General features: G+C 41.0%; 1 protein-coding gene across 3 annotated transcripts in view; it reads right to left on the reverse strand.

Annotated features, from left to right (window-relative positions):
- RASGRP3 (RAS guanyl releasing protein 3) overlaps nucleotides 1-25149 on the reverse strand; it is a 112539-nt gene that overhangs the window by 76755 nt on the left and 10635 nt on the right. For all 3 annotated transcript variants that reach the window (XM_033176063.1, XM_033176064.1, XM_033176065.1), the window contains exon 2: nucleotides 649-781. The gene's annotated coding sequence lies outside the window, so the exon portion shown is untranslated. The remainder of the gene's footprint in view (nucleotides 1-648; nucleotides 782-25149) is intronic.

The following is a 25149-nucleotide window of genomic DNA, read 5'->3' on the forward strand; positions in this document are numbered from 1 at the left end:
AATGTCAACTCTATCAATACCCTTAAAAGTCAAGATTGAATAATTAACAAGTTTGATTACCTTCAGGTGTATACAGACTTTTTTTTTTTATCCTGTTACTCACTGAACAGTAGACATATTACTTAGAACAAATAGGCCTAGACTAAACTGGTTTCTCAATTCGAAACCAAAATTATTCAACTGAGCTGTTTGGGGAAGGTGTTGACGTCCCCATAAGGGGTTAGAGATAACCTGGAACCAAAGACTCATCACCATGTTTAGGGTTATATTTCTGATCTGCAAAGAAACTGGCACATCATGTGCCAGGTAGTCCGGGCTATCAGGTTACAATCTGTTTCTGCAATCAGTAGATGTGTCTGAGTCTCTGCTCCGCCTTCTGTCACCTGCACATTTACCTGAGGTCTCATTTCCTATGTGTGGACATTATTGTGTCTACAACTGCCTTTTTCAAAACAAGCCTTCTTTATTACAAAAGCAATATACACTTATCATTTAAAATAGGACATTAAGGAAAAAGTTATCCTTAATCTCATCATCCAAAGGTAACTCCTATTAACATCATCGCATGTTTGTTTTAGTTTCTCTAGGCATGTTTATTTTTTAATGAGAATTCTTACATAATTTATGACAATTTAAAGAAATACTTACCTGTTGTTTCCATACAGATAGAGTTCCAAATCTGAAATAATTTTAAGGGCAGTTAGCAGCATTGGGAAATGCATGGAAGACGCAGTCTGTAGAACTGGTTTATTCAACCTGAGTGATAAGTACTTTGGAGAACCTGACAAAAGAACAGAAAGAAGCCCCCAAACAGAATTAGATCATGATAACCCCAAAGAATCCACATTGTGTTAAAGCATTTTCAAAAACTTTGAGTTATAGGTGGTATTTGAGATTTTGTCTAAACTTCACCCACAACATCAATTAACAAGGGCAAATATTCAAAATAGTTACTTGGTAACACAATTTTTTTTTTTTAATCAAGTAAGCTTTTCGCAGCCTATTAAAAACCCACATATGGGACAAAGCCAAGTTCTACACACATAGTATACACTACTATTTCATGCAAATATACTTATATCAGTGGATTACTCATTAAGAATTTCCAAACACTGACTTTGAAATGTTAGTAAATCCTTAAAACAGTCTGTGGTCGTGATCACTAAACTCTGACCCTAAATCATTACTGATTGTCTCAACACGAATGTCAATGTTATTTTAGAGCAGGTTGTTTAGTCTCCCAATGGGGACTTAAGGACTTGCTGTTTGTTTAGGACTTGCCGTCCTGTTGATAGGTGCTCTCCGACTGCGATGAAAATTATTGCTCTCCAGCATAGACATTTTCTCCAAAGTCTGAAAGGGATACAATAAGCCAAATTTCTCCCAGGGTTTGAATTATTTCTAAAAGAAAAGTGTTATTTTTAAAGGGCAATAGAGTTTTGTTGGGTGTGATTTCAAAGGCTATGATATGTTCCTGTAGCAAAAGGACGTTCATTAACATGACCTGTGAAGCCTCTGTTGTCAAAAAACATCCTTCTGAGTTTGCCTAGGACAATAAGAACTGTGCTCCCAATTTTAGAAATAATAAAAGGAAGCCAATTCCACGAAACTGATCATTAACAGATAAAAATGAGCATACCAGGCTCTTGACTCAGAACCTCTCCATTAAAAAAAATTGGGTTTCAACATTAGGTAACCAAATGGGGAAAGTCTGACTTATCTCTGAGTAAAATGCCATAATGCTGCGTACTTTATTAGACTGTTGAAGGAGTTAGTGAGGTCACGTAAAGTATCATGGAGCCTACAGAACGCTGAGTGCTCAGTGTGAAGCTCACACTACTTCTTCCCGTCCCATATTAAAAGTCTTTTAATTTGAGGCCTGAAGTAGCGGACCAATTTGCAGAAGGGGCAGGGAGAGAGATGTTCATTTAGAGAAGAGAAAAGATATTCTAAGAAAAAGTACGGTGACACTGAAGCACCTATTAGTGGGCCAGGCAGCCTCACCAGCAAGGGACTCCAATTCCCAAAGGTTCTGAAGTCAAAGTTAGGTCACGACTGTCAGAGATGTTGTAGACTAAATTCCCAGACGGTGTCTAGGAAGTATGCCAAAATGACAGGGAAGCTTTCTCCTGGCTCTAGAATTGTAGGATTTATAAGGTGAAATATTGTAACTAAAGTGTTTAACAAATCGTTTTGAAATGATGTTGGCCATATTAGAACTTTCAACGATTGTCTTGTCTATCATATTATCTCTATTCCAAGATAAAAGAATTTCTTGAAGATCCTTCCCTGCTAATGGCAGTTATTATCTTTATGCATAAATGACTACATAAATATCTTTACATTTATATGACCTCCGTATGGAGACAAAGAGATTTTTCTAAATGACTAAAAAACAAGTGGTAATTGTTACAAACTTTGAAGTCTTAAAGATTAATGCCAAAGATGTCAGCATTCATTGTTCTGGAAATATACAAACTTAATTTCTCTTTATCACCACAGACACATGAGATTTTTTTTAAAGTTCTGTGATTATATTACCTGATACTCCACAGGAGAATTGAGATTGAGTTTAGTAAATGAAATGATAATAAAAACTCTGAAAGATAATTAATTTTTTTGATAAATACTTACCGAGGATCTACTAGACACCAGACACTGAACAGAACACGAGTGGCTGGTAGAAGGGGCTGGTGTTGGGGAAGGGAAGGATAAATGGATAAGCAAGACAGACACAATCCTTGCCTGTATAGTCTAGCAAAGAATGAAAGGAAGAATTACAATAAAATATCCTATGGAGCACAGAGCAGGTAGGGAGGAGCACTAATTTAGTCTAGAAGCCTGAGGAGTTTTAGCTTGGTAAAGAAGATGACAATTATGAGAAATCGAAAAGACATTTAGAATGACTAAAGTGTTATGGCAAGAGATAAGACTAAAAAGTCAGTAGAAGTAGCTCATGACAGTATTGTAAGCTTTAGTAAGGAGTATCTACTTTGTCCAAAGGGCAATAGGAAGCCATTGTTTGAAAGGAGAGTGGCATGATCATATCTGGATTTTTTTTTTCTTTTTTTTGAGATGATCTCGCTCTGTTACCCAGGCTGGAGTGCAGTGGCGTGATCTCAGCTCACTGCAACCTCTGCCTCCCAGGTTCAAGTGATCAGCCTCCCGAGTAGCGGAGATTACAAGCATGTGTTACCATGCCTGGCTAATTTTTGCATTTTCAGTAGAGATGAACATTTCCCCATGTTGGCCAGGCTGGTCTCAAACTCCTGACCTCAAGGATCCACCCACCTCGGCCTCCCAAAGGGCTGGGATTACAGGCATGAACCACCACACCCTGCCTGATTTTCTTATTATTTCATTTCCATTGGTATCTTAACATCCTCTTCACCATATCAAGCAAAGCTGGGTGAAATGGGAGCTAGGATCTGTGCCCTGGTGAGGACACCACCTAACAAATGCCAGCCCTGTTTTAGTTCCGAGGCTCAGAGTTATGGAAACTGTGACTAGATCATAACAATAAAAACTCAGAATTGCTTCTTGAATGCAGGGGAGATTTATATACGTTGTTCTAGAAGTTATCTGAAATAATTTTAGAAACATGACATGGGTGGGTGATACAACAGACCAAAGAACAAGGAACACTAAACTTCCTCTCAACAACTACAACAACAACCAAACAAAAGAAAACCTCCAGGAGAAGAGAAACATCAGCCTTCTACTCTTGACAGAAATAATCCCGATAATTCTGGTTCCTTTATTCTCTTTTCACAATGGCTTTTGTATATTTTCTCCTCTTGATAAACCTCAGAACTGTATCCATCATACTTTCTGGCAGATGACTGTGTCTCCTTTTTAGAGTAAATGGAAGTTGCCAGACAGAAACTTCCTTGACTTCCTTCCATAAAAATGACAACTTTACCTACATGAATGCCCTTTTTGGGGGTCTCTCCTGCTATTGCATTGAAAGAAGTGGCCCTCTTCTTTATCCAAGGTCATCCCTCCACCTGTGCATGGATCCCTTACTCTTGTCCTCCCAGGGACCATGTTACATGAATTAACTTCTCACTCTTTAGCCTCTTCCTCCAATATTTATTTTTCCTACTAAATTTTAGCACTTAAAGATGCCCAGGTCTTAACTCAGAAGTCTGTAATGGATATCTAGAAGTTAACTCAAAATTTCTCCTTGATATGATCAAGGGAAATCATTGAAAACAAAATTTCTCCTTGGAGTCTCAGGCATCTCTAAATCAATACGGCCAAAATGAACTCATCATTTTCCTCCTATAAACTTCCTTCTCCTCCCCTCCAGTCTCAATTTCTCAATCTCAGGAGAATGACACCATCACCCAACCAAATATCTAGCTAGAAACCTGGGAATTACCCTTGATTCTGATCATTCCCCATAGCCAATGGATCAGTAGATCTTTCTGAATCTATTTTCAAAACAAATTCTGCAACCAACCACTTCTTTCCCATCTCCATGGACACATGCTGGTTTAGACAACCATTATGTCTTGCCTGAATGATTTTAACCAATTACTAACTGGTTTCCCCATCCTCAGTATAGGTCTTACTACAATGTATTCTCCATTCTGCAGCTGGAAGAATCCAGATATGGGCGAAGCACGGTGGCTCATGCCTGTAATCCCAGCACTTTGGGAGGCCGAGGCAGGTGAATCACTTGACGTCAGGAGTTTGAGACCACCCTGGCCAACATGGTGAAACCCCATCTGTAATAAAAATACAAAAAGTGGCCAGGCATGGTGGCGCATGCCTGTAATCCCAGCTGCTTGGGAGGCTGAGGCAGGAGAATCGCCGAACCTGGGAGGCGAAGGTTGCAGGGAGTCGAGATCCTGCCACTGCACTCCAGCCTGGGCAACAGAGACAGACTCATTTCTCTCCCATCCTTTGACTTGATCCAAAATATTTCATTCTGGTAACTACCACCTGAGCCACCTTTCTTTTGATCCCCACCTTCCCTAATAGGCTTTCTGCATCTCTGCCCCACTACTCACACTCTCCAATGCTTTCATTAACTGAGTCTCGCTCTGTCACCCAGGCTGGAGGGCAGTGGTGTGATCTTGGCTCACTTCAACCTCTGCCCCCCAGTTTCAAGCAATTCTCCTACCTCAGCCTTCTGAGTAGCTGGGTTTACAGGTGCACGCCACCATGCCCGGCTAATTTTTGTATTTTTAGTAGAGATGGGGTTTCACCATGTTGGCCAGGATGGTCCTGAACTGCTGACCTCAAGTGATCTGCCCACCTTGGCCTCCCAAAGTGCTGGGATTACAGGTGTGAGCCACTGTGCCTGGCCTCAGTTGACTATATTGGAAATTCTTTGTTTATTTCTGCACTGGTCTTGTTTCTGTTTAAATTTTCCTTCTCATTCCTTTCAAGTTCATTCCTCTGTTCTTTGAATTTCTCTTTCTACTTCATTTTCTTCAATCAGGTGTTCTTCCCAGTGTGCTCCACCAAAGTCATACTGTCATCACTGTCAAACTTGTTTCTATTACAAACCTACTGGGATAGTACGAATATAAGAAATGGGCCCGGTGATTATGGCAAAGTTCATTCATTGTAAATGAACCACAACTGATGACATGAAGACTAAAATCTCCCGTATTTATGCATGGTGAAGCAGTATCTCCAAGGGTTACTTAACAATGACAGTAGGAAGGAGCCATGGTTAATACAGTAATTTTCAACACTAAAAGAAACTTTTTGTCCTTCTTGCATTGGGTGTGTTTATTTAATGTGATAATAGGATTTTCCTAGATTTAAAAATTTTTGTTGTTTGTCTGTTTTATCCTGAAAAGAGATTTCACTACGTTTAATGGGGAATTAATAATCAACATTGTGCTGGACTTTAGAAAATGAAGTAATAACAGCATCTACAAATACCATTTGTTGGTGGCAATGTAATGTGACAGATACAATGTTGGGAAAATTACCTATATTATCTTTAAATATTATAACACCCCGAAAGCTAAGTCTTATTTTCTCCATTTCATGGATAAGGAAATTGAGGCCTACAGAGGTTAAATTACTTGTCCAATATCATGTCACTAGTTAAGTTACAAAGAAAAGTCCATCTCCAAAATTTATGTTTTTCAACTACCCACAAAAATTTTAGCTGTTGTTAAGTCCTGCCCATTAGATCAATTTCTAGACATTGTCTAGAACAAAGGTTTGTTATTCCCTGTGTTTGGCTGGTAAGCATCCTATCACTGGCCCCTATTGTCTGAAAATGAATAACTTTCACTATTACGGCAAGCTTGGCAACTCAGGGAATCACTGGTACCAAGTACTGAACAGAAGTCAATAACCAGCTCAGAGCTCATCTCACAAGACCTCGCTGCATTTTCTGGTAACAAATAACAAGGCTTAACTGCATTTTATTTATGTTTTCTTGGTTACTGGTATTGAATATTGGCAACCAAACCAACATATTTACAGCTACCTGACACAAGTTGAACAAGAAATGAGAATCTTAGAGAAGCTTTAGTAATAAATACCATGAAATTCCAAAGTCCCACCAAGGGGATATTTTCCTTGCATTTGGCTGCAGCCAAACATAGCAGGGAAATGATATATACACGTTCTAGACACCTGCAGTTGGATGGCTTCCAGATGGACACATTCAACCACAATGAAGGATTATGACCTACTATGGTAACTCGAGTGTTCACTTTCTAAATAATACCTCAAAGTAAGACCCAGAACTAGGAAACTTGAGCCTCAGAAGTTAACATTTTAAACTTTAGGAAAATCATTTTTTTAAAGATCAATATTTTCTTCTCTCGAAAATGCCAATATTATATTCCTAAGAAACCTGTTGGCCGGGCATGGTGACTCGTGTCTGTAATCCCAGCACTTTGGGAGGCCGAGGTGGGCAGATCACCTGAGGTCAGGAGTTCAAGACCAGCCTGACCAACATGGAGAAACTCCATCTCTACTAAAAATACAAAATTAGCCGGGCATGGTGGTGCATGCCTGTAATCTCAGCTACTTAGGAGGCTGAGGCAGGAGAATCACTTGGGCCCAGTAGGAGTAGGCAGAGGTTGTGGTTAGCCGAGGTCGGGTCATTGCCTGGGCAACAAGAGCAAAACTCCGTCTCAAAAAAAAAATAATAATAATCCTGTCTGCGGTCCTAATGCTCTGGAAGTACCTGCTCTCAAATTCCCTGAAATAAAGTCACATTCCCTTACTCCTTTCCTTCAGAGTGGATTTGATGCTGATCATAATGGTGGTGGTGGTGATGATGATGATGATGATGATACGGAGAAGGAGGAAGAGGAGGAATCATTTAGGTGCTCTTCATGTTGGTCACTGTGTTGAGGTTTTTCCCCAACAAATTCTGGGAGGCCAGGCCCCGCCCAAACAATCTAGCAATAACTAAAATGCGGCTAAATCTTGCTTGTTACTTAATTCTCACCAAAAAATACAATGAGGTCTTGTGAGATGAGCTCTGAGCTGGTTATTGACTTCTGTTTAGTACTTGGTACCAATACCAACGTGCTCTGCCTCATGTGCTCCCTATGAACAGGAAGGCATTTTTAACAACTGCATAAGTAAAATTCTTAGGGATTATCCCACTGCATCCAGATGACAATCTCCAAGGATAGAATCTACACAAAAGAGGCTCCAAGGGAATGAAGACATTATATAGAAAGCCTCTAAAAAGCAAGAGAATGTGAACAGAAGGCATAGCCTGGACCACAAAATCTCTCCTAAACTACCATCACTCTAGGATGGGAATAGAAGCTGACCGTCGCTAAAAACAAGGGAAAGGATTTGAAAACAGGAATTTTAAGTTGCTACACAGGAATTCAGCAAGAAGCACTAATATAATAACGAAAGATTGCCTTTAAATGGACCTGCAGGTTCTCAGAGAAAGGCATTAGTTTGGCGGGCACAAAAGCCAACGTTTATTGTCTATTAAACATTAAACACAATGTTTATAGCAATAGGCTGGAGGTGTAGACAGCCCATTCTCAAGAGCATACAATTCCATGCAGGAGACATAATATAAATCAGTTATTATAAACCAAAGAGTCCATTAAGTCTGGTGACAGAGACAGATGCCCAGGGCATTGCAGGAGCACAGAAATGGGACCGAATTCCACCCAAGGAGATCTAGGAGGCCTTCTTGACAGGAAAGATGCTAAGCTTTACGGGTCACAAAATTACAATGGAAAACACAGGCTAAGTCCAATAGTGTCAGACAGTGAGGTGGTGGAAACACCTGAACATGGTTCCAGAAGTAGGCATAGGATAGACAAATGAAATTTGCAATCCAGAAATGTATCACTATGTGAAAAATGAATAAGAACACACGTGAGACAACAATATTTAGATTAAAAGCTGATGACAGAGAAAATGTTTGGGGTCAGGTAGGGATACATTGAGTTCTGAACCATCTTTGGATTTTTTTAAAGGCACAAATAAATGAAAGGATTGCAAAATGCGTAGGGGTTGCACCATGCTGCTTTATTTTTATTATTAATTTTATTATCCAGTTTCACTATTGACAGTGATAAGCTTTAATAAAGATTTCCTTTACCATTTAGACACTAACTTTGTATACACGGATATTGAAGATGTAATATAAATTTCTTTTTTCTAAGAGAAATTGTACTATGTTATTATCTAAGCGAAAACATTTTGCTCCTATTTAGAAACCCGTGTGTTTATAGTACTCTTTTATGGGATGGTAACGTCTCAGTTTGAAATTACTTCTGAAATCAGGGATCTGGAGCTAGACTTTTTATTGGAACCAATTAATAGTAAAGTACAGAAACAAAAAAAAGTGTGTTTAAAATGATTTCTGTGCTCTCAAATAAAGTTACACAGCTTGAAGCCCATAATTAGAAGGTTCCACTTAATGACTTTGTCATTCCCTTTTATTTCAGTTGTTTTTCCTGCAGCAAATGGTTCTTCTTTTCTCTAAAGGAAAAACAAATCTCAAGAGGCAATGATATCTGTGTTTCTCCCATCTAAGACATCAACTAATTTCACCTTACTCCTGAAAAGAACTCACAGTCCATACCTATAAAACAAGAAAATATAAGTGACTAGAAAATTTATGTAGTATCTTAGGTCCCATTTAACTTCTCTGAGGCTCACTTTCATCATCTCTGACATGAGATAAATACTACTACTCTGCCCTCCTTATCAGAACAAAAAAAATTCATTTCAAAAATGTTTTAAGAGCACAAATCACAGTGAGAAAAAAGGAAGTCCTAAAATTGTGAAATGTTCCCAACTAAATTTGTAAAGTGGTTATTTGAAATTTAGAATATGTATTTTCCATTAGAACAATATTATAAGTGGAGTAATAACAGATTTACATATGGGAAACAGCCTGTCAAAATGCTAAAAGAGAACTTTGGGAGTTCTTAAGAATTTTAGAGGTTGATAAACTGGTCTGTTAGCATGCCAGATTAGCTTTCAGAAATGCCACAACTCTGAGAAACTAGGGTTTCTGATGGGTATTTTGGACTCATTAGTGCATCTAGAGAGACAGAGAATGAGCAAGAAGATAGAGGGAGAAGCAGCTAACTTTTCATAAAGTAAAGGTTAAAGAGTTAGGGGAAGGCTGGGCACGGTGGCTCACACCCGTAATCCCAACACTTTGGGAGGCCAAGGAGAGCACATCACCTGAGGTCAGGAGTTCGGGACCAGCCTGAACAATATGGTGAAACCCTGTCTCTACTAAAAACGCAAAAAAAATTAGCCAGATGTGGTGGTGCATGCCTGTAGTTCCAGCTACTTGGGAGGCTGAGGCAGGAGAATCCCTTGAACCCGGGAGGCGGAGGTTGTAGTGAGAAGTGACCCAAGATTCTGCCACTGCACTCCAACCTAGGCAACAGGACAACAGAGGGAGACTCAGTCTCAAAAAAACAAAACAAAACAAAAAAAGGAGACAGTTAAAGGAGACCAAGGAATGGGAATAAGGATGTTGTTGGTAGGTTGTAAAAGGAGGAATTAATCAATTGTAATTTACTAAAGTGTGAGCAAATTAAGACAAATGAAGGGAAGCCCAGAGTGAAGTAATTTCCCCTGACCTGCCATATGAAGGTATCTGCACCCCCCTCCCACCCCCCAACCCAGAAACAGCACCATTGCCTTTCTTCTCTCTTCACCAGCTCCTTGGTGTAACTGTCTAGAGTTCATGTGTCTTACCACTTCTCCTTCCTCTAGCTTGTAACTCCCCTTGTGTTTCTTCTATGTAGGTAAATGTGAAGTGCCTTCTGGCCAAAACCAAACACTAACAAACAAACAAAATTTAGCAACCCTCTACTGGCCATCTCTCCCATCCCTCACAGTCAAGTAGAATTTGCTGGTTCTATTTGATCCTCTCTTTAGACCACCCAAATCAAGCTCTCTCTAACTCCCCTTCTACTTCCTGCCCTCATACTCCACTCAGACTACTCTGGCAAAAGTCATTACACCCACTAAGCTCTCTTCATTGTCTTCTTATGCTAAGGTTTGGCCGCAGTGTAGTACTTCTTGACCACACCCTCCCTTAAATTCTCCTTTTGGCTGGTTTTCCTGGCAACATCTCTTTCTTGGTTTTTCTTCTATACCTCTGGTCATACCTTCTCAGTCTCATCTGCAGACTTCACTTCTACTGCTGGCCTCTAAATTGCCAACGGTTCTCAGGTCTCCACGCTGAACTCATACACAGAAGTGGCTTCAACTACACCTCTACGCTAATGACTCCAAACCAGAGACCAGAGATCAGCTACACGTGAACTGCAGAGGAAGGGAGTAGGATTTGGAGACAGGCGGACTTGGGATTGCATGCTAGCTCTTCTACTTATTAGCATGTGACTTTGGGCAAGTTTTACTTAACTTTTGGGTAAGTTTTCATATCTCACCCTCATTCATTGCTAGTGGAAATGTAAAATGGTACAGTCACTTTGGAAATGAGTTAGGCAGCTCACCAAAAACTTAAACATAGAGTTACCATACGATCTAGCAAATTCATTCCTAGGTACATACCCAAGAGAACTGAAAAATGTTCATAGCAGTACTATTCATAATTTCTCCAAAGTGAAAACAACCCAAATGTCTATCAATCAATAAATGGATAAACAAAATGAAGTCTCTCCATACAATGGAATATTATTTAACGATAAAAAGGAACTAGGTACTGATACATTCTACAATATAGATGAACCTTGAAAACGTTATGCTAAGTGAAACAGGCCAGACACAGAAGGCCACATATTGTACAACTCCATTTATAGAAAATATCTAGAATAGGCAAATCTATAGCAACAGAAAGGAGATTAGTGGTTGCCAGGCACTGAGGGAAGGCAGGAATGGGGAGTAACTGCAGTGGGTTCACCATTTCTTTTTGGAGTGATAAAATTGCTGTCCAATTTGATAGTGGTAGTTGTTGAAGAACCTTGTGAATACACTAAATACCACTGAACTGTGCACTTTATTTAATTAATTTATTTTCTTGAGATGAAGTCTTGCTCTGTCGCCAGGCTGGAATGCAGTGGCGCGATCTTGGCTCACTGCAACCTCTTCCTCCTGGGTTCAAGCGATTCTTCTGCCTCAGCCTCTCAAGTAGCTGGGAATTACAGGTGCGTGCCACCATGCCCAGCTAATTTTTGTATTTTTAGTAGAGATGAGGTTTCACAGTGTTGGCCAGGCTGGTCTTGAACTCCTGACCTCAGGTGGTCTGCCTGCCTCGGTCTCCCATAGTGCTAGGATTACAGGCATGAGCCACCATGCCCAGCCTGAAGTGTGCACTTTAAAGGGGTAGGTTCCAATGGTATATAAACTATGTCTCAATGAAATAGTTTTAATTAATTAAAGAATATGTGGGAATGTAAAATGGTACAGTCACTTTGGAAATGAGTTAGGCATAATATAAAGGACATAAAGAATATGTCCTCACTTTTTTTTTTTTTTTTTTTTGAAACACAGTCTTGCTCCATCGCTTAGGCTGGAGTGCAGTGGCACCATCTCGGCTCACTACAACCTCTGCCTCCCAGGTTCAAGCGATTCTCCTGCCTCAGCCACCTGAGTAGCTGGAATTACAGGTATGTGCCACCATGCCCAGCTACTTTTTGTGTTTTTATTAGAGATGGGGTTTCACCATGTTCGCCAGGCTGGTCTCAAACTCCTGATCTCGTGATCTGCCTGCCTCGGCCTCCCAAAGTGCTGGGATTACAGGCATGAGCTACGGCACCCACCCCGTCCTCACTTTTTTAACCTGCTGTATCTCCTATATTTTCTTCCTTGGTCTGTGGCTCAACCTGCCTCCCAGTATTCCATGCCAGAAACTTGGGACTCACCCTAGATTTCCTAGCACCCTCTTTTGCCATCCCTCATGCCCAAGTCTGATCACCTCTCAGTTGTCTCTTTTTCTCCCCCACTGCCCTTCATCTCCACCACCTCTCCTGGGTTCAAGCTGTTGTCCCGTTTCCCCTGGCCCACCGCAATGTCTGACTCCTCAGACTTCCAGATGGGTTCTCACTTCCTGTTTATCTCCCCTCTCTCCTGGGGCCAAATCAATCTTTCCAAATTATCAGAGTGATTGCGGAACTCCTCTCTCCAAAATTCTTCCACAGTTTCCTGTGGTCTTACACAAATAGAAAGTCCTTTCCATGACATACAAAGCCTGCCCCCTGCATTCCCTCCTTCCTCTTTCCTCTCTTTACTCCAGCACACGTGATACTGCTGTGAAAGGGAGCTCCGATTTCACAGACCCCATGCTTTGCACACATTGTTTCTTTATTTTTCTGAATGTCTCTCCTCTCCCAATACTTATGCTTGGCAATCCCCTACTCACTTTTCCAGAAATCTCCTCCTCCCTCCTCACCCTTCCAGGTGGATTTTGGCACTCAGCATACTGACTTCCTTTAGCTTTGTAAAATTTATGTTACTGAATGGTTCTGTTGGTCTCTCCATCGGCTTAAGAACAAAACTGTATTTTTTCTAGCCCCTAGCCCAGAAGTGTGCCTGATATCTTCATATGACTACCTTTCTCTGCCATCATATTCTTCTGACATGGTCTCTAAACTTCAAATTGGTTTCTTCTTTAATTTTCTTCTCTAATCTTATCCTCTCTTTTTTTTTTTGGATTTGTTATTTTAATGCGGCATGTAATTCTCTGAGTATAGCTCAAGACATAGGTGATTTGACCCAAATCAGTTGACCCTTACAAGTGATTTGGGTCAAATCATTTATGTAAATATTTCAGAGTTTTGGCCGGGCGCGGTGGCTCAAGCCTGTAATCCCAGCACTTTGGGAGGCCGAGACGGGTGGATCACGAGGTCAGGAGATCGAGACCATCCTGGCCTACACGGTGAAACCCCGTCTCTACTAAAAAATACAAAAAACTAGCCGGGCGAGGTGGCGGGCGCCTGTAGTCCCAGCTACTCGGGAGGCTGAGGCAGGAGAATGGCGTAAACCCGGGAGGCGGAGCTTGCAGTGAGCCGAGATTGCGCCACTGCACTCCAGCCTGGGCGACAAAGCGAGACTCCGTCTCAAAAAAAAAAAAAAAAAAAAAAAGCCGAGATTTTGCTACTTAATTAACATTGTGCATTGAGACACCAAAAACGGGTTTTTGTTTCGTTTTGTTTTGAGACGGGGTTTCACTCCGTTGCCCAGGCTGGAGTGCAGTGGCGTGATCTTGGCACACTGCAACCTCCACCTCCTGGGTTCAAGCAGTTCTCCCACGTGTGGCTGGGACCACACGTGTGCACCACCACGCCCAGCTAATTTTTGTATTTTTGGTAGAGATGGGGTTTCACCATGTTGCCCAGGCTGGTCTCGAACTCCTGAGCTCAGGCAATCCGCCCACCTCCGCCTCCCAAAGTGCTGAGATTGAGCCACCACGCCTGGCCAAAAACTGGGGTTTCAATCACTATATAGAGTGAGGATTAGATGTCTGGACAAGGCCAGGGAGATAGGTGGTTTGCCTTAGGGAGGGACTCACTGTTCAGTATAGGGCTAGGACCAGGGATGGGGGTGAATCTTAGGAGGGGAACAGAGGTCAGAAATGGGAGGGGGTTGGAGATGAGCCTAACCTTATTCTTATCTTGATGTTTCTCTTTTGATTATTGAATACGTTTATTCCTTTTATATTAACAGGCCCATAATGCAATTTCAAGATATGCTTTCCAATTTTTAGTATTACAGATTGTTAAACAGAATAAAATTACAGTGAATACTTCTCCAGTCACTTCCTTGTCTGTTGAATAAACACTTATTTCTGTGCCAGACACTGTGATTAACACCATGGCGGAGGTACAAGTATATGTCAGGCATAGAATGTGATCTCGGAAGCTTGAGGATCTAGAGAGGGGGCACACATGGACAGAAGTTATGATCCAGGGCATTATGAAAGAGTTGTGAGAAAGGTAAAAACAAGGTGACTCATAGAACCGAGTTGTGCCTAGCCACACAAGCAGGGATGCACTGGGCAGAGAGAAGAAGAACGCTGCACACAGAGAAAATGGCACTGAAGAAGGCAGGGAGGCAGGGAGGCATGGAAAAGCAGGAATGCTCACAGGATGGTGAGGTCTTCAAGTTGGGATTAAAGCATATATTTGTTCATTCTTTCACTCAAAACCATTTTGGGCCAGGCACGGTGGCTCGCGCCTATAATCTCAGCACTTTGGGAGGCTGAGGCAGGCGGATCACGAGGTCAGGAGTTTGAGACCAGCCTGACCAATATGGTGAAACCCTGTCTGTACTAAAAATACAAAATAAGCTGGGCATGGTGGCGCATGCCTGTAATCCCAGCTACTCAGGAGACTGAGGCAGGAGAATCGCTTGAACCTGGAAGGCAGAAGTTACAATGAGCCAAGATCGTGCCATTGCACTCCAGCCTGGGCGACAGGGTGAGACACTGCCAAAAAAAAAAAAAACCCTTGTGAAGGAGAGAGAGGGACTATCATGTTCTGAACATCATAACTAAAGCTTCTGTGAGAGCCCATGTGACATAACCCACCATAGCCCTTCCTTGCAGGCCTTACACATTTTACTCGTTCTTTAATGAGTTCTTGTGTCATGAAATGAGAACTAGTTTAGAACTAGGTTAAGAGCCTGGACTCTAGAGCCAGACCACTGGGATCAAATTCAACTCCTGAACTTTCTAACTGTGTGGTTTAGGGGCAAGTTATTTAATTTACTGTGTGTCTGTATCTTTATCTCTATGATAGAATAATACTGATGTCTGTGTTGTAGAGTTGTTATGAGAACTAAATAAGTTAATAACAGGTAAAGTGCTTATTAACTGGCACATGGTAGGCCCTTAATGAGTGTTAGCTGCTGTTATTATTTTCTTGGTAAGGGACCAAAAGCTGCCCTCTACCTAGGGATACAATGATTCCTATTTCTGTCACTCCTCTCAAATTCATAAGCCACATATATTTTACTTACATATACCCATTTTGCAAAGAAAGGAAGGAAAGAAGGAAGGAAGAGAGGAAAGAAGGACTGGAGAAAGGAAGGGGGAAAAGGCAGTGCAGGCTGGAAATTTGTGTCACGAAATGAGAACTAGTTTAAATCCCATTTCTGCTATGACTTAATCCATATTTTCTTAAATGAAAATTCTATAATATGCTTCTTACTCTGTATTACTCATTATTTTGGTAGGTTAAAACCAGCTATCTCTGGGCATAACACCCAAACCATTCAATGATATCTTTATTGATCAATTTAGTATCTAATTTTTAAGAGGTATTTATTAAGCACACACAGAAAGTACTCAAGGGCATACAAAGACACATATCTTCCTGCAAAGAGGTTAAAGAGCAGGAGATTTCAGTAGATACATTTAGAAATGTCAGTAATAGAACAATGAATCTTGAATGTGATCCAACTCTGGAGATTGCATTTATTCTTCTGTGGAATGAAAATAAATGCATGTCATGTTATTAATGTCCCTAAAACAATTTGGGGGAGTGGATAGTACACAAAAACATTTCCACCAGAAGTTTTGCTAACAGATCTACTAGTCATAATAAGGATGCTGAAGAGTTGAAATAGTAAGTGAAACCACGCTGGGACTAAAATTAAAAAGAGAACCTCATCAGCTTCTGTGGTAATTTGTGGGGATTTCACAAGTCTGCAAGTTCACAATTTTAGATCCTTGCCAATCTTTATCTCACCACAATATCTCATTTCTACTGGCTTCGTTTCAAACTTTGTTTCTAATCTCTAGGTCAGGAAACGGGGCATGTATATATTTATTTGATTATCTTAGCACCCTTTAACTATTAATCACGCAAAACTTGAAAGTATTCACCAAGCATTTAGGTAAAAAGATACTTCTCTACTACTAAATGTAACACAAACTATTTTATTATTTATTGAAACAAAAATACAAATTAAAATGTACAAATCTGACAGTAACTTATTACTACATACTTGAATTGGGAGAAAAAGAAAAAAGCTACCATTAAAAAATCAATGAGCAGGAAAAAAATGCTGAAATATCTAAAGCTGTATCTACACTTGAAATGTCAAGAAATACTCAAGCCCCAAAACGTATTGCTTTCATGCATCTAAAGCAATGTGACGGGAGTACAGTTTTGTTTTTTTTGTTAGTTTGTTTTGTTTTGTTTTTGAGATAGTCTCACTCTGTCACCCAGGCTAGAGTGAAGTGGTGCAATCTTGGCTCACTGCAACCTCTGCCTCCTGGATTAAAGTGATTCTCCCATCTCAGCCTCCTGAGTAGCTGGGACTACAGGCGTGCGCCTCCACATCTTGCTAATTTTTGTATTTTTTGGTAGAGACAGGGTTTCACCATGTTGTCCAGGCTGGTCTTGAACTCCTGACCTCAAGTGATCCACCCACCTCAGCCTCCCAAAGCGCTGGGATTACAGGTGTGAGCCACTGTGCCTAGCCCAAACATTTACTTTTTGACAACTAGAAAATTCCTCATGTCATCTAAATATATCCAGATCTTCATATCTTTGTTGTAACATAGGCCCTATCTGAATCATCCTAATGAATTCTTTATTAAGGACCATATATTCACAGTAAGATGACTACAGATGCCATAAGTCTGACATCAGCAATATCTCACTTTAATGTGCTGTGGATCCTAAAAAAATCACGCATTCCATATTACCCAAGAACTCTGGCTCTGATGCTTCAGGAATGAAATGCAAGAGCAGAGTTCCTGTCCACACGCTATAAACATTGTCCTCAAATGCCTTGCTTTTTAAACTTTTTTCTCTTTATCTGATAAAGCCTATACAGACATACAAATAATGAACCACGAATCTTTGTACTTTCTCCAAATCGAAGATGGTGCAAGCTAATAAGTTCCACCTCACTCAGCATCTACAGGTTATAAACAGATTTAGCCCCTAGATGTATGTTTTTTGTTAGGCCCATACAGGATTGGCTCTCACAGAGTTTCAAAAATTTTGAATTAATTATGAAAATTTACAAATCTGAACCTTTACTTTAAAAATCCAGTTTTCTAGATTCTTGTGGAAAAACTGGTTCTGCTAATTTTAGGGCTGCATCTCCATGAGGCGACATTTGGATGGAGCTGAGCAGCAACTGACTGACTCCCAGTTCCCCAAAGTCCCTCCTACCTTCTGCTGTCTCCCCAAATTGAGACCAAGTGACATTACCATTTACCATCCCATTAAGTGCCTTTTCTCTTTTAGTAGATTTAAGAGGAAAGTGAACTATCACTTGTTCCAAACAGAGAAATAATTGTTTTCTTTTTTTAAGAGACGAGGTCTCATTATGTTTCCCAGACTGGTCTCAAATTCCTGGGCTCAAGCAATCCTTTTGCCTCAGCCTCCCAAAGTGCTGGGATTACGAGCACGAGGCACCATGTCTTGTCCAGAATTTTTCTTATTCCTAATTCATTTCACTCATTACATCATTATAATATCTTCCTGGTTCTGTAAACCAGGGGTCCCCAACCCCTGGGCCATGGCATGGTCCATGGCCTGTTAGGAACCGGGCTGCAGGGCAGGAGGTAAATGTGGGTGAGGGAACATTACTGCCTGAGCTCTCCCTCCTGTCAGATGAGCTGCGGCATTACATTCTCAAAGGACCTCAAACCCTACTGTGAACTACACAGACGAGGGATCTAGGTTGTGTGCTCCTTATGAAAATCTAATTACTGCCTGATGATCTGAGGTGGAACAGTTTCATCCCAAAACCATCTTCCCAACCCCTACCGCCTGCCCTGTCCATCAAAAAACAGTCGTCCACAAAATCAGTCTCTTGTGCCAAAAAGGTTAGGGATTGCTGCGGTAGACATCTGCACTTACAAGTGCTACCTCAGGCTCACTGGGCTGCCTACTGACACCACAGATGCAAAAGCTAAGGAGGATCTTTCAAAGTGCAGATCTTTGGAATGTTACTGTTTGTGGACTGGACAAGGAAGAATGACAAGACAGTTACTACACCTACTTAAGCCTTCTGACATGTTAACTCAAAACGTAATTTCAAATTGCAAGACAAATTTCACCTCTTGCCTGAACAAGAAAGTAAATTCAGAGATTCCTGCAGCATTTGTCAAGCTTGGTTAGTCTAAAACATTATTATTTATTTCCACTTGTAATATTCTCTACATGTCTAGATTGCCTCCAAGTTTTAGAGTTTCCTCAGATTTCTGGTTTATTCTTTTATATTAATAGAAAAAGTTATCATATTCAGCAAAATAGGCAGTCATTAATGTTTTCTAAAGAGCATGGGACTGGGTGCCAATGCCCCCTCAGTACTTTACTTTGTAAACATTTAGAGAAACTAGAATGTACATTGGGCTACCTGAAAAAAAAAATATGCACCTGTTCCTGCTTAGAGGCAAACATTTTCAGATTCCACACACTATAGTGAGTATATAGTTTTACTCTCTCCCACTTCCTCTCCAGGTTGGTTTGGATTTGTTGACTACAACAAGTCACAGCTTACTTTTCCATGTCAGACTCAAGGAAATCATAGATATTCATCACTGTAGACCCTTCAGGGTAATTTCCTGTAGGATAATTTCTAGCCCTTAGAATGAGTCACTTGTTTAATTAGAGTCTATACAAGTTGAACTGGTACTCTACTTTTGTTGTTGTTTGTTACTCTAAAAAGAAAAACCAGAAACCAGGGAAGGGTTATTTACTGGTCAGTGCAGCTGTGAGCCTTGGTCTCTAAGCACCTGGTTTCATCATCTTGGTCATTCACGTCTTCTGATAGTGTTTTTAGTCTACGCAGAGAAAACCGTAGCTCCAATAGAAAAAGAGGTTGTGCTAGTAGGCGACACGGAATATTTCCACTTTTTAAGGGGATTTTTTACTTAGTTGCCAGTTTAACTACCTCATGCTATAAAGGAGAACCCCAAGGCCAAAATGATAGGGTGATTTGCCTAAGTTGTAAATGGTGAGTTCATGGAAGAAAGGAAAATATTCCATCATAGTGAACTTCTATAGAATCCAGATTCATACTGGGGCCTCTAAGACATAAAAAGTATATGAGGCAGTAGGCTGATTTTGAACTAATGCACTTGCTTTAAAAACATCTGGGTTTTCTGACACAAAGTCACCCTTTGGCCATTTTGATATGGAGAAATGAAACAGCTATATGCTATCATCAGTCATGGAATTTCTGCTCACTGGTCTGATTTCAAGGGAACCTAATTTTTTTAATTTTGTAAAGATTATTGTGGTCATCTTTCCTTGTCAAAGCCTTTTTTTTTAAGTCAGCAGTCTGGTCTAAAACAATAGCAGGGATTTCAATAAAAAGCTCTACTCCCTGGCTGTTGGGTGCCAGGCATCTGAAGCAGGTCTGGATGTCTGTGAGATGGGTGAAGGTGACTTGGTAGAGGTGAGCTTGAGAAGGTGGAGTCTGGGAAGTCTAAATGGGTCTTGGCACAAACCATTGGTTCTCTGGCTTCAACACTTGGGTCCTGACACTGTTCATTTACTCCTATCACATTGAATCCCACAGATTTTTCTGGTTTCTTTTAGCCACTCAAACCTTGGCTTCTCTTTTTAACTCTTCCAGAAAAGACTTTCAAGTGTTCCTCTGCACAGTCCAAACTCACTCTGACAGCACCACTAGGGACTCTGACCCTGCTCTCCCAGGTGTTGGACCAGCTAGTCTGCATACGCAGCTCCCACTGTCGTTGTCCCCAAATTCTACCCACATCAGACAATGGCAGCTTTCTCAAGAGGGATAGTGATGGGGTAAGCGCATTTGTCTGGAGCAAATGCTTCCCACATTGTCAGTTGTTTAGGGCTCAGGTGGCTCCAATCTTAGCTGTGGGGAGATACTTGCCTACTTTACTAAATGGATGATTGTGTCTAAGAGGATGCATGCCTCTTATTAAATGCTTAAAAGGAAATTTAAAGAGGCCCCTTGGTTCTGGTAGACAACCTGCCCAGTGAAATGAACACCTAAAGAAGAGGTACACACTCAGCATGACGGCACACAATCCTTCTGGGTGACCTTCATACTTCACCCTGTCACTGCGGACTCATGAAGCCTGGGCAGAGCGAGCCAGGTGTGATACTACTGGCTGACCTGCTTTGGTGCACCAAGGCTCCCATACACCTCCCCAGAACATTTGCTCACTGGAACGTTCCCCTCCCCATCCTGGTCCCTCCATGGATCAGTAAGCATGAGCACAGCTACATTACCTTCTTCCTGTGTTCTCACATGGCAGAGGGAGAGAAGTCTGGTGTCCCTTCCTCTTATAAGGACACCAGCCCTGTCAGAGATTACAGCCCCACTCTTGTGACTTTGTTTAACTGTAATTACCTCCTTATAGGCCCTTCTTCAAATACAGTCACATTGGGGGTTAGAGCTTTAACATGTGGATGCTGGGGGTACAAACTTCAGTCCACATCTAGGCTGCCAACCAAGGATCAGAGATCTATACAACCCTGAAATCATACACAGAATTTTGTGTATTTGTGTCCATGGGCTTCTTTCTAGGGTAAAGGCCCATAGCCTTCCTTGGGGGCTCTAAGGGGGTCTGTAATAAAAGTTTCATAATCTCTACTCAAACACACAAAGGCCAATTGCGCCAGAGGATTTCTGAAGAAGACAAAGGGAAATCAGTATTCTTGAGGTTCTACCACTCAATGTCATTTTTTACTATCTGAAAGCAAATGGACTTGCCCAGTGCAAAAGGGGAGGAAAAATAACTTCATCTCCTGATTCTCACCATCAGCTGTTTGGAGTCATAAAAATTTAAGATACTGAAGTTTTCATCTCCTCCCAAGATTCCATGAGCAACCTCAGACTGAACATTCAATTCTGAAAACAGGTTTTCTCTTCCGCAGAAGTACCTATGATCCTGTCCAGCTCGAGATCTACTACTCCTGACTCCTGCCCATTAAGTTGCCTCCTTCTCCACTTTGTTCACCCCGTTACCCTTCAGCACCTTGGCCAGATGCCAGAAAGTCCACTGTGCTCTAGCCTAGGCCTCAGCCAGGGGCTACTGTGCTGTGCTGTCCACCATCCTCACCTGGCACCTCTCAGTGCAGGGCAGCTGAGAGATGGCTGCGAGGCTGCATAAACAATTATATAATTCTAGCCACATCACAAAAACACTATCCAATGGTAGCTTTCGAATAAGACTTATAATGATCAGGACTGTTGATATTTTGTTGGCTCACAAACAACAGGAGTTCAGACGCAAATGCAATGCAGTCCTCAGACTAAGGAAATTGATAATACATGCAATCTCTACACCATCTTGTGTGCAATTCTGTATGTAGTTAGTGTCTTTCTCCACAGGATATTAAAAAGCAATTACCTTTGTCCTTTAAAATGATTTGGCAAGTAATAGCATTATTTCTATGTTATGAATAAATAAGTTGGAATACAAAAAGATTAAGTATTAATACATTTCCAACTGTAATCAATCTACCCATCAGCCAATAAGCAGTTATTAAATAGTATCTTGTTTCTTTTTTGTTCTGGCTGATACTGAAGTGTTACTTTTTTTATTTTTATTTTTTTTTTTGAGACACAGTCTCGCTCTGTTGCCCACGCTGGAGTGGAGTGGTACGATCTCGGCTCACTGCAACCTCTGCCTCCCAGGTTCAAGTGAGTCTCCTGCCTCACCCCCCCAAATAGCTGGGACTATAGGCAATGCACCACCACACCCAGTTAATTTTTGTATTTTTAGTAGAGATGAGGTTTCCCCATGTTGCTCCTGGCCTCAAGCAATCCACCTGCCTCGGCCTCCCAAAGCTCTGGGATTACAGGCATGAACCACCATGCCTAGTCTAAGTGTTATCTTTTAATATAATAAAAGTGTAACTCTGACAACAAAAGCAGCTAACTCTTACCTTGTCACAGAAAAAAAAAAAATGTGTTTGTTTTAGGCCCAGTATCCAAATCTATCCAAATCATTCTTTATTGGCTAAACAAATATGTCTCTACCTTCCAGACATTATGCCAGGGCCTGGGTATCAGCAGTGAACTAAACAGGCCAGTTGAGAAACTATGTGTGAATCTTGAGTTGCAGTTACATATACAAATTGGAACTCCAGGGAAAGATCTGAGATGGAATTTACAATTGGGAGTTATCACCAGGTGAGCAGCATTTAGTGCCATGGCAATGGTTCGGATTGCTCAGGAGGAAAGTATGAAGAGGCAGGACAAGAGGACCCACTCTTAAGCCTTGGGCTTTCCAACATGTAGAGGTCAGAGAGGGGAGGAGAAGCAGCAAAGCATCTTGTGGAGCTCCTGTCAGAGAAAGAGAAGGAAAACTTAAAAGCACGCTGTGCCATGAGGCCAGGGATAGAATGGAAGCTGAAGCTGTCAATCATGTTGAATGCTACTGCGAAGTTAAATAAGAGGAGAAGGGGAAATTATCTGCTTTTTAAAAATTTAATACAAGAAAGTCACTGGTGACCTTGACAAAGGTAGTTTTACAGAACTGTGGACAGAGGCTAGGTTGGTGTGAGTGCAAGAGTAAATGAGAAGCAAAGAAACAAAGATAACATGTGTAGAATATGAGCTCAACAAGTTTGTTTAGAATTGCAGTGAAGAAAAGCTGGCAGAGGTTGTGGCAAGCAACGGATATTTTTATAAGATGAGAGTTACTGAAGCACACCTATGCACTGATGAGGAGAATCTAGCAGAGGAAGCTGAAAACTCAGAAGGAAGAGAAGATAACCAAAGGGAAGTGGATGGGTTCCAGTTACAATATGAGAGAAGGAAGAAAAAGAACATGGTTACAAACATGGCTAATAGTTAGTAAGGGGAACATGAGGAAGAATCTCATAAATCAGAGATATATAGTCATCAGATTGGCAGCAAGTCATCAAATCAGCCTGCTCTGATGCCTTCAGTTCTCTTTTCCTGAGTTTTTGAAGATGAAAAAGGCCAGAAACAGAGAAATGAACTTCCCAAGTCCTAGGATCAACTGTCCCATGACTTATGACCTAAAGATCCTTTGTTCTGTCCTAATCAACAATATGTCAGCTGGGAGCAGTGTAATCACACCTGTAATCCCAGCACTTTGGGAGGTTGAGGCAGGAGGGGTGCTTGAGCTCACAAGTTCAAGAGCAGCCTGGCCAACGTTGTGAAACTCCCTTCTCTACAAATGATAACCAAAATCAGTCAGGTGTGGGGGTGCCTGCCTGTTGTCCCAGATACTTGGGAGGCAGAGGTTACAGTGAGCCAAGATTGCACCACTGCACTCCAGCCTGGGTAACAGAGCCAGACGTTGCAAAAACAAAACAAAAACAAAAACAGAAACAGCAATGTGTCCCCCATTGCTCTGAATATTTTCCTGCTGGCTAAATATCAGTATCCTTGCCTGCCAACATTTGATCTTTTGAACACCAAAGAGTGCTGTCAGCCTGTGTTGTGAACCACTCAACGTGGCTTTTCATTCTGAAGGACTGGCCATTTGACATCTCATTTCCACCCTGACACCAATGCAGCAGTATTTCTGCAAGTGTATTAGGCCATCGCCACTTACTGCTCAGCAGCAGACAAGCAAAAATGTTGCATGTAACTCATCTAAAGTGTCTTTGAAGGCGTGTTTGAGTGAGATTTTTAATTGTTTCACATAGATCGGGATTTCTCAACCTTGGGACTATTGACATATTTGGTCGGATAATTCATTGTCATGCAGGGCTGTCATGAGCATTTTGGGATGTTTAGCAGCATCCTTGGTCTCTACTCACTAGATGCCAGTAATACTCCACCGCCACTCCCAGTGGAGACTACCAAAAATGTCCCAAGACATTGCCAAATGTCCTTTGGAAGGCAAAATCAAATGGAAACCAAAAAAAGTCAATCAAACCCCTAAAATCTTTTCTAGTATCAGAATGTCTGTTTCTTGTGTAGGCAAATGCCTGGCTATTTGACTGAGTTTTTCAGTTTCCATATGAATACTTGATGTCTTCATCAACAAAAAATATTTAAATGAACATGTCTTTTAGACATCATTTCAACTTGATTTTTAATTCTTGAACCAATCAGCAAGATTTAACATGTCAGAATTCGACATAATTGAGAACATTTTAAAGCTTTCTAGGTCCAAATGGATTCCTCCGCCTGACTAACTGGCAGATTTTGGCCCTTGTTTTATTCCTGTGTTAATCATTTTCAGTTGTGTTTTATTTTTGCTTTTTGTCATAAGCTGCTTTAATCCTCTTCTGGAGGAAGTCAGCGGGTAAATGTGAACACAGGCATTTTTTCTTCCATTGTGTATAGAGAGTTCTTTCTTGTCAGAGCATTTTACCTCCTTTCCAATGGCCCAACTCCTCGGTCCTATTGAGCCTTGAGCAATCTCACAATGACTTGATATAGAAGGCATTACCTTTTTACTAATAAAGCATCTTCTGTGTTCCATTATTACTATTCAGAGTTGTCAGAGGTAAGGAGTGATGCTCAGTGAGAAACTATTAGAAGTAATTTGTTCTAGTACAAAATCTGTCAGTTACTGGCAAAAAGCTTGCATTTTTAGGTGTCAGTTTCTTTACATACAAATTCAACTAACATTTGTTGAGAGGAACGTGTTTTGCCAGGACAATACTTGATAGTTACTCAAAGGCTGTTTTGTAGTAGAATGTGGCTGCTCTGTATGGCAACAACTTTTGAAAATCAAGAGGTTCTCAGTTTCTTGCTTTCATAAACAATCGAGTAAAAATCAGCCATGAATTGTGTTAATCTTTCTTGAAT

The sequence above is a fragment of the Trachypithecus francoisi genome, unplaced genomic scaffold, assembly GCF_009764315.1.
Source record: "Trachypithecus francoisi isolate TF-2019V2 unplaced genomic scaffold, Tfra_2.0 Lachesis_group17, whole genome shotgun sequence".
In the NCBI taxonomy this organism is placed as follows: domain Eukaryota; kingdom Metazoa; phylum Chordata; class Mammalia; order Primates; family Cercopithecidae; genus Trachypithecus; species Trachypithecus francoisi.